This window comes from Artemia franciscana, chromosome 2, assembly GCF_032884065.1.
Source record: "Artemia franciscana chromosome 2, ASM3288406v1, whole genome shotgun sequence".
NCBI lineage: Eukaryota > Metazoa > Arthropoda > Branchiopoda > Anostraca > Artemiidae > Artemia > Artemia franciscana.
The window spans coordinates 43,878,582-43,893,713 of record NC_088864.1 but is presented as its reverse complement, the minus strand read 5'-3'; the positions used below and the strand labels follow the sequence as shown (position 1 = coordinate 43,893,713).

The following is a 15,132-nucleotide window of genomic DNA, read 5'->3' as shown; positions in this document are numbered from 1 at the left end:
CCCTTGCTCTGTCATTTTTATTCAATGGATACCATACTGACGAATCGTATTCGAGTATAGGTCGAACTGTTGATTTATAAATGACAATGAATGAACAGAGATTAAACTTATGGAAATTCCGTCTAAGACATAATAGCTGATAGTTTGCCTTACGAGTTACTTCAGAGACATGCTTGTCAAACCTAAGACTAGAATGAAAATGAACACCAAGGTCACGGACATTTTCAACAGGTAAGATTGAATGTCCAGCAAGATGGTATTGGTAACTTTGTTCTACTTTGCCAAAGTAATGGACAACCCTACACTTATTTTCGTTGACAAACATGGAGTTAGCATTACACCAATTGTGCACTGCATCCAAGTCTTTTTGAAGCAACGAAGCTTCATCTGAATTTGTCAAGGAGCGGTAGAGCTTTACATCATCTGCGAACATTTTAATTGTGGAATGGTGGACAACAAGAGGCAAGTCATTGATGAAAAGGCAGAAAAGTACTGGACCAAGGCAACTACCTTGTGGAACGCCACTTAAAACTATCTCAGCAGAGGACAAAGCATCACCTACAATCACTTTCTGCGTCCTGCCTGTTAGATAATCACCAATCCAATTCAACGTTCTGGCACCAAGGTGATATACCTCACACTTTTGAAGTAAAAGCGGAATGGAAATTTTATCAAACGCCTTAGAAAAATCTATATAGATGCAATCAAACCTGAGACCTTCATCTGCCATCCTATGGAAGTCAGTAATTACTTCCAAAAGCTGTGTATTACATGAACGTTTTTTACGGAATCCGTGTTGAGATGGATGCCAAAGAAGATTCGATTCGAAATAATTTTGTATTCTCTTGACAATTAGTTTTTCCATAACTCTGGAAAAAATTGAAGTGTTTGATATTGGTCTATAGTTTTTAAATTGCGTTTTTGTGCCACTTTTATACAGGGGTTTAATTATTGCTTTTTTCCATGCCAAAGGGCAAGTACCAGACGCCAGACACAGATTATACAAATGTGTCAGTGGTTCAGTGAGTACTGTTGCAAGCTCTTGGATCATATGGTTTGAAAATTCATGAATATCTGGTGATTTATTTGTGTCAAGATGCTTCAAGACCTCAAAAACTTGTTGATCATCAAAGTCAGAATCATCAAAATCTATTGTGAAATTGGTAGAAAAATTAGGATCAATAGGAGTTTCATTGTGAGGTCGTGTAAAAACAGATGAAAAAAGTTTATTAAAATGTTCAGCTTTTTCATTATCATCGTCTATATTTGTCTGTGTTTCAGGGTCAGTGAATGAAGTTGAGGATGGGGACTGTGATGTCTGGTTTTTTCTTAGATATTTCCAAAGCCTTTTTGGGCAACTTTGAGCTGATGCAATGACAGAAGATTCAAGTGCCTCACGATTTGACCGAAGAAGCCTAGTTGCTCTATTTCTTGCTCTTTTATATCTTATCCATGACTCAGTGCTTCTTATTTTAATATACTCACGCCACCGATAATTTTTTTCGCTAATAGCTTGTAGAATTTCTCGAGGAAGAGTTTGCCTATTTTTATAGAGCCGACTATAGCTATATCATACCAAACTCTGAATAGGGGCTAACTAGTTCCTTACAGAGTTTCATTTCCACAAACGACTTCCTGATGGTAAGTTCTTTTGACGAGCCCAAGGGCCCTGTTTGCTTTTTAGCTTGAAATTGTTTATGGTCGAGGAACTTAAGCTCACAATCTATAAGGCCTAAGTCTTCTCACCAGTTACCACGTCAGGCCAATCTTGGCCAAGATGAAGAACTTTACATTTGAATGTACTGAGCAGCAGGACCCAGTCTTTGAACCATCCTGAAAGCTGGTTGAAGTCTTCCTGAATTGTTGAGGGTTCTTTGTTATATCTGTCCTTCCCTAGTGGTTTACAGTCATCTGCACGTAACGTTAGTGGGTCGTTTAGGCTGGTGAGTTTTTGACGTGCATTCAAGCAGTATAAGCCCCAAGATGGTTTCATGCTGGACGCCATTGACAACTCCAACTGACTCTGAGGAGATGGTACCATTTTTAGCATATTTTGAGAACCATCCACGTTCTGTTTGACAAGAAACCTTCAATCCACCTAATAACCTAATCATGGACTCCATATATGTATGACTTCAGTATCAGAAGTTCCTGTTGCACCTTTTTAAAAGATTTTACTTGATGTAGCACAATGATGTCTACTGAAAAGTCACTGTCAAGGAGTTTAGTGACAATATTAAACAACTCAATGAGGTTTGTTACAATCGAGTGACTCTTGCAAAACCCATGCTTACTTCTGCTGAGTAACAGATAGTCATCAAGATGATCAATCAAAGTATCAATTATTTTCCTTTTCAGAACCTTGAAAAGTAACAAAGTAAGACAGATAAGGCTGCAGTTGCTGCTTAAGTCTTTTTGTCCCTTCTTAGAAATATGGGCAAGTTTACTGTTACTAGGGGGAGACTTTTATAATGAATCGTTTCTGGAATTGCTTAATAACATAATCCTTTATAAATTGGGCTCTTTCTTTGATTAATCAGGGGCAACTATCATGTGTTCCAGCAGCTTTGTTTTCATCAATCTTCTTGATCTTTTTGGAGAAGGTTTCAGTAGTTATAACTAGGAGAGACATAGATATATGAATTGAAGGTGGCGGTATTAAATATGATAGGTTAAGCAATGACTTAGTTGAGAAATTCGTACTGTAGCGATCATTCAGAATATAAGTGATATCTTTGGGTTAGTCACTTTAGTGTTGTCCACTTTGTTGAAATTACTGATGAAATACCCCAAAGAGCTTACAGAAGAGACATAATGCAAAAAAATTTTGGGATTTGTTTTTTATTGAGCAGGAATTGATGTGCATAAATTTTCAACCAAACTACTGCTAGAATGAATCAAAATAAACTTATGGTTTCAGCTTTTGGTTTTTGCTTGCAATAAATTACAACTCCTCTCTGACATAGTGGGTCATTCAGATTAACCCACAAGATGTATTCAGAAGTCTGAATATTGACTCCTTAAGCCTTGTTATTGGGTTCTTAGGAGAAACTTCACACACACACACAAACAATATTTGAGTACAGCTCATAGGAAATAGAAATAAATTCAAAGTTTGTAGAAAGTGCTTTCAACAATTTATTTAATTCAATAATGATATTGGTAGTGTTCCTATTCAAGCTTAACTTGGTTCTTCTGAGCTACTTTCAGGAACATGTCCTTTATTTACACTGTGAACAGGAGGAGGACAACCATTTATAGATCCATTTCATTGACCAAGGCAATAGCTTACAGTTTTGGCCAGTTATTTCCCTTTATAAGCTTGACCAAGGCAATAGCTTACAGTTTTGGCCAGTTATTTCCCTTTATAAGCTTGTTTCTAATTCTAGATTTTTCTTGCCATCAGTGGCTCTTTTCTTGGTTTCCTCTATCAGAGAATTCTGCATTGTGGGTCTTCTTTTGAAGTGTCATTTTAGAAATGGCTGTCTCCCATTTTTGATGCTGGACTGCATTAGAATGTTTATTCCCAGTCTATACAAGCTGACTGAAAAGAGCAATCAATCAGGCAAATTAGAAATTCAGGCAGTCTTCTTTCAAAGTGTCATTGTAGATACGGCTGTCTCTCGTTTTTGATACTGGACTGCATTAGAATGTTATTTTCTAGCCTATACAAGATGACTGAAAAGAGCAATGGATTAGGCATTAGATGTCCTGAGAGTTTTGAGGTTGAGGATGGCACTTGGTGGGTGTCACAAATTGGTCATTACACTGATATAAATTGAAGCTCATTTTTCCCGAAATTCTCCACGAAATATACTTTGCTGGCTTAAGAGAATACCATATGTGACTAAATTCAAGCGTCTCTTCTGTCTGTCCTGCTGCTGTTACATCATCTTTCAAACTCCAGTTTGCAAATTGTCAGTATTGGCTTGATTCCTTCAATGTCAGAAACAGACACTTTAGATGAATGAGAGTTTTCAAGGCTTTATACTTTAGATTTGATACCTTCAAGAGAGGCATCCATATCATCTTGAAATGCAGAAAACACAATATCAGTAGCATAAGAAACACAGGAGCTGGACCAGACCATTAATTAACACAATTTGCCCCTTTTTCAATTGAATTCACAATATTTTAAATGAAAATTTCCACTGTTTCTATAATTTCCCACCATGAACCTTAAGATCGAAACAGGTCTTGTGAGATAAGAATTTTTTATGTGATTAAAAAAAATAGATTAAGTATATTCCATTCTTCCTATACTATTGATAAAATGTAATAATTTGATATAGTTTAATATTTAGTGAATAGCTTGATATCAATGTCTAAATAATTGTTATTATCTTTCCCTTTCTTTCAACAACCTTTAAAATATTACTTGTATCTAATTGTTTAAATTCCTTTTAAAAATTAGCTGCTGTAGATTCAAAACGTTTTGGTGCAACAGTAGTTACAAGTTTAATTCCATATTTAGTTTTTATACATTTCATTGCTCTATTTTCACATTCAATCCCTAGATCCTTTTTCTTTTTTTTAATGGTTTGATTTTAATATTTTTGATTCCAATTTCTCTTAAAAGGTTCCCTGTTTATTAGGTGATGATCTTATGCAATTTTTTTGTGATTTTATATGTCAAATGAAACATAAACCAATTGTATAAGCTATCCTTATAGGCCAGCATAGCTTAGTTGGTAACACAACTGGTCTGATCCCCTGGTTGCAATCCAATGCAGTTCAACTCTCACTGTTACCTACAAAAACAGAACAGAAACCTACAAAACAAAATGTTGGAATTAATTAGGCTACTATTGCAAAAGTTATTTTTATAACTTTTGAGCAAATTTTTTATAGAGCAGCAATAGGTAGAGTTTAGAGAGCCTCTTTATTTGTTCATGCAAAATTTGACAGAAAAAAAATGTTCAAGCAATTTTTTCTGGATTACTGCATACAAAACCAATATTTCAATTATAAATCTTGTTTGATTCAAAATTTAGCCAGGTTAACTATTAATTTTATAGGATTATTGTTTGTTAGTTTTAGAGAGAATTAAGACAAGTCTAGTATTTCATTAAAAACACATTTAGCAATATAGCTTATTTTTGTAATATTGCCTTATAATCATGCAAAATTATAGTATCAGACGCAACAAAAAATAACAGAAAAATCATCTAGCAGTCATTAAATTCTTGATTTTAGCCTAAGCTATTTCCAAAATCATTGTTACTTTTCTTCACTAAACCTTTGTCAAGATTTATACTAGGACTAGCCTGAAGAAATCATTGCAAATCCTTACTGGTTGGGTTTTTCTAAAGAAAAAATGCCAAATAAATAAAAGCAGTAGCCTAGGCTACATTAGATTCCTTATTTCCACCTGTAGTACTTCCAAATATTGTGGTCACTTTTCTGACAATGCATCCTCTCATGGCCATATAGCTCAAAGGTCATGATGAGATTTTTCTCCATTACTAAATGTCACATACATTATAAGTTCTTTGTTGAAATGGGTTTGCTGTAGTTTTGACAGGTGTAATCAAGTTTTGTTGGCAATACCTACCAAAATATTACTTGAAATGAGTCAGCAATGAGGTTTATTTTCAACATGTTCCAAGTCATAAAGGCATCAAATATAATGATATAGCTGATTCTACAGCAGCAAAGGCTTCCATGTTAATTCCTAGTCCTTCCTCTGACCTCAATTCATGAGATATTATCAGGCAAAGATCCAATGTTAACCACAATAAATTAATTTTATCTCCATTTCATACAAGATTAAATACAGTGCTATATTACTGGTTGAAATCAGGTGCCCTACTTCTAAATATCTTGTTATTTAATTGGAAGCTACATCATTACCCTTTATGCTGAGTTTGCTTTTCAGCAGAAGAAACAATCCAGCATGTATTATTTAATTGCCATGCTCAGAGTGAGGAGACTATTGCTCTTAAGTGTTTCTGCTCCTTGGCTAAGATTCCAAATACTTTACAGCTATCCTGGATTCTAACCTGTCCTGGGATATTGATTGTAAGAATTGCATTTAAGGCATGAATTGATATCTTAAAGAAGAGAAATATTGTTTAGTAATGATTAAAGCTTGACAAAGTTAATTTTAAAAGGATATGATTTATCTATAGTTTTTGATTGTATAGAAGAGAGCAGGAATGAGTAGGAAGTGCTGGATTGGTACCAGCCAGCCTAGTGGCCTCAAACTGATGGGGACAGGTAGCTTAGGTACTCACACTTCCCACAATCAATAACAGTGTATTATAGTTCATAATTGCATGTACTTATTGTTTGCTGACTGGATGAGAATAGTGCTTCCTGGGGCCAGTTTCTAGGAAGAAGAAGTCAAAGAGGTGAAAGGACTTGTTGTTAGTCAATATACCTCTCTACAATTTTTGGAACTGGAATTACTATCTTCAGAAAGTTTGTTCCAATCACTAACAACCCTTGAGGAAAAGAATTGAGTGCACCTTGGTTAGGATTGACTACTGTACAAGTTTTAGCCAGTGAATTCTGTTTGGAATCAGGAGCAACAACACAAAATATTCCTGAGAGATTATTTACTTTCATTAGCTTGTAAGTCAAAATGCCACCCCTCTTTTTCTCCTACACTTAAGTTTGGGAGTATCTGCTTACCTAGTCTTGCAGGGCAAGATAGTCCCCTATGTTATATACCATTTTAGTGGCAGTTTCCTGTACATTCTCCAGAACTTCAATGTGTGCTTTTTTTAAGGGAGGGGGGGGTAGAAACATGGAAATTTGAAGCTTTGTTCAGACTAGTGTTTATACAAAAGACTAATGACTTTTGGCGAATAATTAGAGAGGGTGCCCTTGATCAGCCCCAGAGTTGAACTAGCACCAGCAGCAGACTTTTCAGGGTGGGTACTGACTTTCAATTCATAGTCAATAATGACACCAAGATTTTACTCACCACTAACAGAAGGAATTGGATAGCCAGAAAGAAAAAAAGAGTGACAAGAATTTTTTTATGAAGTACAAGACATGGCACTTGGCAATATTAGATTCCAGAAGTCAAGCTTCAGCCAGATGAGTGCTGGCTCAAAAAGTTTTGAGTTGTCAGCATAGAGCATTAGTTTGCTCCTAATAGTAGAGGGAGCATCATTATAAAAGAGACTAAATAGTGCAGAATCTAGTACACTTCACCAGGGAGCTGTATTCCAAATTTGTTTAAAGGAAGAAGGAATGACAGCTACCAAATAACTGAGCATGCTGAGATCACTGGTGAAGGGAATCAAGGATCCAGAGCAGGGATTTCTCTTTAAGCTTGACTGTACTCAACCTAATGGCACCTTGCTTGTGATGGACTTAGTAATTTACTTTATAAAAGTCAAGCAGAATTATTTCAGCAGGCACCTCTGTTTCACTTAGGAATACAGTCATAAGATTCTAAGATAGTGATATTAACTGATCTTCCAGAGCAACAACAGTGCTATCAGTAGTTTAAGAAATTATTTGCTGTGAGATCCTGAATAACTGCAGAATTGACTATTCTTTCAAGAGCCTTAACAGCCCTTGATGTCAGGCTTATAGGTCAATAGTTTTCACCATGGTCCTTTCTAACTTTTTTAAATAAAGGATTAATATGGACAAACTTCCAGTCCAGTGTTAGTCAAGGAAAACCCAATAAAAATTGAAAAGCCCAGGAAATGTTTGAGACAAGACTGCTTAATATTCATGTAGGATATGAGAATGAATGCAGCCAGGACCATAAGATTTATTAGTTTTAAGAGACACAAGTTTCCTTTTAACCATTGTATCAGTAAATAAAATTGATTATATATATCAAGTAATACATTCTATGCAGGAGGAAGCAGAACAATATCACAACCTTATTTTGCTCAACATGTAATTTAAGGTGTGTATGTAACATGTAATTAAAGGTATACCACTTTATGCATTTTTATTTTGCCCCAGGGAGGAGGAGGGTCAACCAGAAATAGATACACTTCTAGAATTAGAATTTCTAAGTGTTCTAAACATTTACCTTGCTGGCTATTAGTCTTAATTTAATTGGTCAGAATAGGCTGGTTCACTTATATATTGTCTAGTAGTCTACTTTTGCCCAATGTATTTTGCTACATATAACTCTTTCGCTTTCAAATCGATATCCATAAGTTAAAACAACTTTGACAAAATCAATAACCAGAAAAATATATGGGTTTTCTCTGGCTTTAGTTCTGAAAATGCAATTCCTGTTATTTGAGTAGAATTTTAAGCCACATCAATGTTATTGTTTTAAACTAAGGAAACACATATGCATATCTTTTAAACCTTCTAAATTGGGATTGAGTAAAAAGTTGCAAAGGGGAAAAAAAATTTTGTTGTACCTCATTTAAGCAGAATATCTATTAGATTTCACTTTTGTAATGCAGTGATTTTTAAAGGTAATCAAAGGTCATGACCCTCTAGAGGGAGAAGGAGAGGAGGCAGGTACTTTAAAATACCTTCCTGGGACATAGGCCTACTTTGCCTGTAGACCCATCCCTGAAAGTTTCATTTCCAACCTAGCCCATTGCCAAGATATTGAAAAGAAGACAAACTAGAATTTCACCGTTAAATATTCCAAAAGCTTAACATTTATCTTCTATAGCCTTGGGCCCAAAAAAAATAGCCTTAAAGAAATAAATACTCGTTAAACGTCACAGCATTATAGTTTAACAGCATGTAGAATTTTCAAATATTGAAGTATCTCCACAGCACTACCTATTTCACTCTAATTAACAATTTTTTCCGAAAATTCAGCTAAAAAATATAAAAAAGACACCATAGACAAGTAACTCCTACGTCGCGCCGTTTTTATTGTTTTTTCTTTTTTTTCGTTGGCAAATAGCTGATTTTTAGGAAAAACGTCGGCGCGCCATCAATTTTTTCCAGCGGTGGGCCTCTTGTTGATGCCAATTTTTTCTAATTGGGAAGGGGTTTTAATTCTTTTTAGAATCACCTCGAGTGACACATTGTTGAAATCCAAATAAATAGACAAGTCTGCTAAGGCCTTGTAGAGCCCCAAGAGTGTGTCTGCTTGTTGGTGCGTGTAAAATCAACAAAAACGTAACGCAACCAACAATGCTCAGGATGCGAAGGCATTTTTCAGTATCATACCTTTCAACCTTGCTTGTGTCACGATAGTGTAGCATATTTTGTTCTTCTTGTTCTAAGGACTTTGATCGTTTGGGGGAAGAAGAAGAAAACAACAAACAAAAACGCCTATCTTGTATATAGCATGTAGTCTATAAATTAAATTCAGCTTGGAGACCTTAACTTGGACAAAGTTTGAGTAATGGAAGCCACAATGAATTTCAAAGCAAGTGGATGGTGCTTTCAATCTCAATCCTAATAAGCTGTGGTGTTAAAACAAACGGAGGAGGAAAAGCCCACACTTTTCAATATTCAGTAAAATTTGGACCAAAAGTGCAAAACTGAATTAATTAAGAAATTTATAGAGAACCAATTATTTGAGTTGACAAAATAATCACGGAGCAAAGAAAACAACAAAAAGAAAAATCGGATAAAAATCGTGTTTTAACACTTATAGATGCACACATTTGATCCAAATAAAGGGTAAAAGATGATGAATTAATGTATTAGAAATTACAATCTTTTGCGAGTGTGTAAAGCAAATAATAAATTTACCAAGCAGAAAAGAAACACGTAAATGTTATTCTTTACGTTAATTGTGTTGTTCAAGTAAATATAATTTTCACTTTTAATAGATTCCCATTTATACACCGATTGTTGCAGAGAAAATGAACACATGGTTTCATTACAAACATTTGTAATGTTCAACAAAACAGGAGTTTTGTTTATAATGTGAGTTGTTCTTATGTATTTGTTGTTTTTTTTTGTCGTGTTTTTTTTGTGTTATGTTTAAAAAAAAACTTTTTTCTTCTTTGTAGTCGTTTGTATTTTTTTTTTCCGTTGAGGAAGGCTCCCGGACGTATTTTACTTTTTGTTCACTGCTTTGTCGAAATTAAAACCCGTTTTCTCTTTGCTTAATTCTTCGTAAGAGAAACACGTGGTAATGAATCATCCACACTAAGAATGCAATTAAAATCCCCTACAATAATTAAAGGTATTGATAGACACTTAATTTAATAAAAAAAAAGAAATTCGGCTATTTGTGACCAGAAAATATTTATTTCGTTCTGTATAATACATTTTGTTTTAATTATAATGCTTTAGTCTTTTTGCTGATGACGACTAAAAGTGTATATTGTCAAAATACCCAGGTTTTTCTTATCTATTTTTTCTGTTTTATAAAACAGAGGCAGTGTAGTCTTAAAAAAAGCATTTAATTTAAGGAGATGTGAACAATCAAGTGTTAACTTTAATTCCAACAACATTTATTTTGCAAATGGAAGAAGAAGAATTTTGTGCTCTCTTCATTATAAAAATCAACTTACAACTTACATTTACATTTCAACGCATCTAGCATTCATTCAGTGCAGTCGCATTTCGCTAGCTCTGATAATTTGTGACGTGTGATTTGACCTGTCAACAACTAATTGAATTTAAGCCGGATTAACTCTGTACCTGTTTGGAATAAATAACGAGTGAAATACTTTTGAACTTGTAATTGAAACTTGTTAGATAAATTTATAAACTTGTATATGGTTACGGCTTAAGGATTATTTATGGATTGTGGCAGTGAGTTAGTACTCAGCACTACTATCATCTGAGTCGTGCATTGAAATATTCGGATTACTTGCAAATCACTGGATTACTAGCCCCACTCAAAGATAAGTTATTATTTATTCTCATTGCATTCATTTAGCCAGTGTGGATCATTTCATAATTGTGCTTATTGAGAACTTCTCTGTGGATATACCTCTTTCACTTAATTGTTTATGGACTGATGCCGAGCCGTGAGTGAAATTTGCTTATCATGGACAATTGAATTTTGTTTTGAATTTTGCTCAGCACAATCTCGATGAGGGGTTGGACCATCAGTCTATTGTGAAATACGCTAGTGATTTTTTCCCGTATGAAGATGTTCTTGGAGCTAAGAAACTTTTATATAGCAATTGCTTCCCAGATGAGCCTATACCTCGTCGTTCGGGATCCAGTGCTAAGAATAGTTCATTGTCGGACATTATCGCTACTCTTTCTCGCTGCTCTGCAGAAAATATTGATATTCCAGAGTTCGTGATCAAATCCCCCTCTGAAGTCCCTAGCATTCCGGTGTCAGCTTATTCTATCCTTACCGCCAAAGTCAACCAGTGCCTTGATCAGTTAAAATCGCTTGCTCACCTCAATAGTCCAACAACGTCTATTAATAGTTCTTTGGTCTCAGATAGTAAGGGTACCAATCACAAACCCTCGTACGCCGTTGTTCTTAAATATCCGCCTCCAGAACTAAGAGACCCCGTTTCTCGCAAGAAAAAGCTTGATTCTTTCGCCGGACATGACGGTATTGTGTCGGTAAAGTCCGATCCGGTAAGGAAAAGATGGGTTGTTGTTACGCGGGATAAAGTTTCCGCCAATTCTCTTGCCGCATCTGCTGTTGCGAGCTATCCAAATATTCTTGCTAAAGTGATTGATCGCAAACCTCTTGGAGTAATTAGGGGACTTCCCGATAGTGTTTCTAGCAGTATACTCATCTCCGCTATTCCTGGTCTTGTTGAGGCCAGCCAGATCGGCTCTTCTCATACATTCCGTTTAGAGTTCCTTGATTCCGCTGCACTAAAATCTGCCATCGCTACAGGTCTGCGCTTGGGTTACGAGTCTTTTAAAATATCGGAATACAAAGAATTGCCCAGACGGTGTCTTAAATGCCAAAGTATCCATCTTCGTTAGCTCACTGCCCATGTGCCCCGAATGAGATGACGTGCTCTAAATGTTCTGGATGCCATTCCAATACTAAAATCAATCCTTGCTTAGAGGCTCCTAAATGTGTCTACTGCGGCAAAGCTCATGTTTCCTATAGTATGAATTGCCCAGTGATCAAACGCACTCTGAACTCTGCTCCAAAATGAACCAAGCCACTATTTTAAGTTTTGCTTCTCTTAATATTAACGGCACCAAAGGCAAAGACTTGTTAATAAATGAATTATTTGTCCAAGACATAGTGATTCTGCAAGGACATCTTTTGACCAAATCAAATGTTTCTAGCCTAAAGCGATCTTCTGTCCACCATTTCTTTTCGCAAGAGGCCAAGAAAACTAGAGGCCGCCCTTCCGGTGGCCTAGCAATTTTTTTCCGTTCCCCATCAAAGCCCTCTGTGATTCATTGTGATGATAACATCTTAGCGATTCAATGTGACAGTACTGCCTTTATAAACGTTTACTTACCTTGCGATCGACGTTCTATAGCATCGTTCACATCTTTCGCTAAATGTTGCTCCAGTTTAAAGTCTCTACTCGAAAGTCTACGTTTGAAAGACCTAAATTGGGTTTTAGCTGGTGACCTTAACTGTGACATTCTTGGTACCTCCGATAGATCAATCCTCTTGCTAGAATCCCTTCCTAGCATATATCACGTCACAGTTAAGAGCCTCCCATTCACGTATATTCATAACAGAGGCTGTTCAAAATCGAACCTGGATCACGTGATCTCTTCCAGTTCCAGCTTAATATCATCGATTGTCAGGGTGGACGAAGAGAAGATTGACGACGATCACCTTATTCTTAGCTGTAATTTGTCCTGTGAGCTATCTGGCAAAATACTTTCGGCTCAGCCGAAGTGGCATACGAAGTTGAATTGGGATCGTGCTAATGTCCCACTATACCTTGCTATGCTAACTACTTTACTGTCGACCATAAAAGTGCTATATCACCTGCTGCAAACGTCAGTTTCCTCGCCTTCAAGTACAGTTGACCTAAATTTCTATTATTGTCAAATCGTCTTTTGCCTTAAATCAGCTTCCAAGGCTGCAGTGCCTGTGGATAAAGTTAGGATTGGTACAAAAAAGCCTAATTGGAACGTTGATCCTGAAGTAAAACGTGCTAAGCAAAAAGCCAAATTTTGGCTACGTATGTGGATATCATGTGACCGACCATCTTCCGGAGCTGTTTTCTCTGTGAAACAAAAGTGTAAACTTGAATATAAGGCCAGTTTGAAGAGGGCACGCTTGAATGCATGGCCAGGCCCCACCGATAAGGCCTCCTGGAATAAGGTTATTAATAGTGAGAAATGTTCCCCATCTACCCTATCTTGTCTCCAGCTAGTTAATTTTGTTGATCATTATAAGCGTGTGTTCAGTGTATTTAACAGTTTTCTTCAGTCTTTTTATTATAAGTTGCTTAAACCGCTTTTACCATACCGTCTCCTGCAGGCTCATGTCCAGCCTGTAGCAATATCTGAAATTCGCCGGGCTTTAAGAAAAATTAAGCGTTCAAATAGCCTTGATAGTGACGGCCTTTCTTACCAATTTTTTGCTTATGATTGTCCTGCTCTACTTAACCATCTACAAATATTTTTCCAGTCTTGCTTAGCACAGTCGCTTGTTCCTGATAGTTTCCTTTGTGGCCGTGTAACGTCTATTCAAAAGCGAGGCAAGGACCCCACGTCATGTGTGAATTATCGTCCCATTACAGTATCGTGTTTCTTAAGTAAGTTGCTTGAACATTTGTTACTACCAGAAATTGAGTCGAATTGTGATTTTACGCCTTTTCAATTTGGTTTTCGGAAAAGTTTCGGTTGCTCCCATGCACATCATGTTTTAAGCCGACTCATGAAAGATGCCGTAAAAGCTAAAATGTCTTTATACTGTCTTACTGTTGATATTTCTGGAGCTTTCGACAATATTGTGCACTCTCAGGCTCTAATTTCCCTTGCGTCTTCAGGTGTTAATCCTTCCGTACTAAGTTTATTGTCTTCTTGGTATTCAAAGTATAAAATTCAAGTTACCTGGAATGGCCAAATATCTGACCCGGTAAAAATTAATAAGGGAGTTCGGCAAGGTGCCGTATTGTCTCCTAGTATATTTAAATGTGTGCTTGCATCGTGCCTGCGTCCCCTTAGAAGTTCTGTTTTTTACGGTAATACTGGTTTGTCTTCTATTGCATATGCAGATGACGTTCTTTTTGTTGCCCGGACTCGCCGTGGATTGCTTTCTAATTTTACTATATTAACCAATGAAGTATATAAGATTGGACTGTCAGTTAATGCGTCTAAATGCGAGTTTATTTGTTTTAATAGCCCTTATGCGGTCGCTCCATTCGTTACTGGGGCTGCAGTTCTACCATGCTCTTCTTTAGTTAGTTGGCTTGGTCTGTGTTTCGGCCCAACACTTTCCGCTACCTGTTCATCCCTAGTGAATCAAGCCGTGAAAAACCTACGCGTCGCTTACGGAAAAATATCCCCAAACAAAAGCCGTTACAACCGCAACGGTTTGTGCATGATTTATAACGCTTATTGTGCCCCTGTGCTTTTGTTTTTATCAGGCATGGCTCATCTGTTTCGTAAGAAAGATCGACATACTCTACGTACGGCTTATTTCAGATATTGCAAATTCCTCCTCCGACTTCCTAGATGGCACCGAAACAAAAAAAAATAATTGCTCGATTTGGTTTATAGATGTGCCTTCTCGGATTCGGTCTTCCAGTGATGATTTATGTAAAAAGACTGTCAACTTTATTCACGTTTATGACCCTCTGCAGCCTTTTTTCCATATAGATACTGGTTGATTAGTCCATATTGTCTTTTGTTAGTTTGAATTTTGTTTTTCTTCGCTGTTTATTGTATTTGTTTTTGTTTATTTATTTATATTTATTTATAATACTCCGTACTTTGTGTTTTTTATACTTTACGGGTAATAAAGTTCATTTATTCATTCATTCATTAGGCAATATTAAAGAAGAAAATTTACCACTCAAGACTTTTAAATAAACCAAGTCAATGAACTCTCTCAAACAGATTTAGTGAATGACCCAGAACCTATTTGTGAGCCGAAAGTAATTATTTTTTTCTGTAATAATTATGTTTGTTTCATAAAGGGAGGAGTTCCTGAAAACATGAGCGAAAACAGAATAAAAAATTTAATTTCAAAGTGCTGTAAAATGTCAAAATGTGGCTCACTCACCTCTAAAGCGCATTTCGATTCTCGTGAAAGACTTGATGAATTCCTATGGACACCATTAAAAACTGGTTATGAGCGTCTTTCAAACGCGTTCA

At 36.2% G+C, this 15,132-nt stretch overlaps 1 protein-coding gene across 4 annotated transcripts in view; it reads right to left on the bottom strand.

Annotated features, from left to right (window-relative positions):
- Window positions 1-8,719, bottom strand: part of LOC136042294 (uncharacterized) — a 46,239-nt gene extending 37,520 nt beyond the window's left edge. Inside the window, exon 1 of one of the 4 annotated variants that reach the window (XM_065727264.1) lies at window positions 8,573-8,719. The gene's annotated coding sequence lies outside the window, so the exon portion shown is untranslated. The remainder of the gene's footprint in view (window positions 1-8,572) is intronic. The other 3 variants (XM_065727244.1, XM_065727254.1, XM_065727259.1) reach the window with 3 other exon arrangements.
- Between the last annotated feature and the right edge of the window lie 6,413 nt (window positions 8,720-15,132).